Below are 960 nucleotides of genomic sequence, written 5' to 3' on the forward strand. Positions count from 1 at the left end.
CTTCTTCTCTCTCTCTCTCTCTCTCTCTATATATATATCTATATATATATTTCTAGAAATACAGGTGCTTACTTGCTTGGGTTTGAAGTTCTTCCTCTCTCTCTCTCTCTCTCTCTCTCTCTCTCTCTATATATATATATATATATATATATATATTTCTAGAAATACAGGTGCTTACTTGCTTGGGTTTGAAGTGCCCAGCACTTGACAGGCAGACAAAAGTCGACTAGACTAGGTAAATGAATCATCCCATATGATACAATATGAAGAGGTAAATTAAATTAAATTTGCAAGATTGGATTGAGATTAATGAGCAGCTCATTCTTTTTCCTTTCTGATATTAATTCATGATGAATGTTGGTCTGGTTAAATTGCAGCGCTACTTCTGACAAGAATAATGGACTCTTCTCCTTGTTTAACCCTCTTGTAAGTCTTACAAGTCTTAATTTGTTAATTCCAACTAGGTTTTTATCTCTCAGTTTCTTTCACCTGATGCATAAGCATTGCCCCTGATTCGCCATCCATTTATTTATTCATTCATTCTCAATTTGTTTCAATTTGGGTATACAAATTTAGAATTTACCACTTAATTTCATGAGTTGAAGCTTTCTTTCTCGATTTCATTGTTGAATTCTATGGATTCAGCATAACATGTTTAGGATTTTGAAGAGACTTGAAGATTGTAAATATCGCTCAAATATAAACACTAGCCAGCTACGTATTCATGGTTGATCATGGCCTCTAGTCTCAAGTGTAGGATAATATAAATGATTATGATCATAATACACATGTAAATTCAATCAATTAGATAATACCCAAATGCATCAAACACATATATCAATAAATAAAGCAGTAAAAAGGAAAAGGTAAAGAATGATCTGGCCTGTGATATCAAGAGAGGCGTGTTGTCATTGTCCTAAAGCCGTAGATACCTCCCTACATGCCGGTTATAATGGCTAT

The sequence above is a fragment of the Malus domestica genome, chromosome 16 (assembly GCF_042453785.1).
Source record: "Malus domestica chromosome 16, GDT2T_hap1".
Lineage (NCBI taxonomy): Eukaryota > Viridiplantae > Streptophyta > Magnoliopsida > Rosales > Rosaceae > Malus > Malus domestica.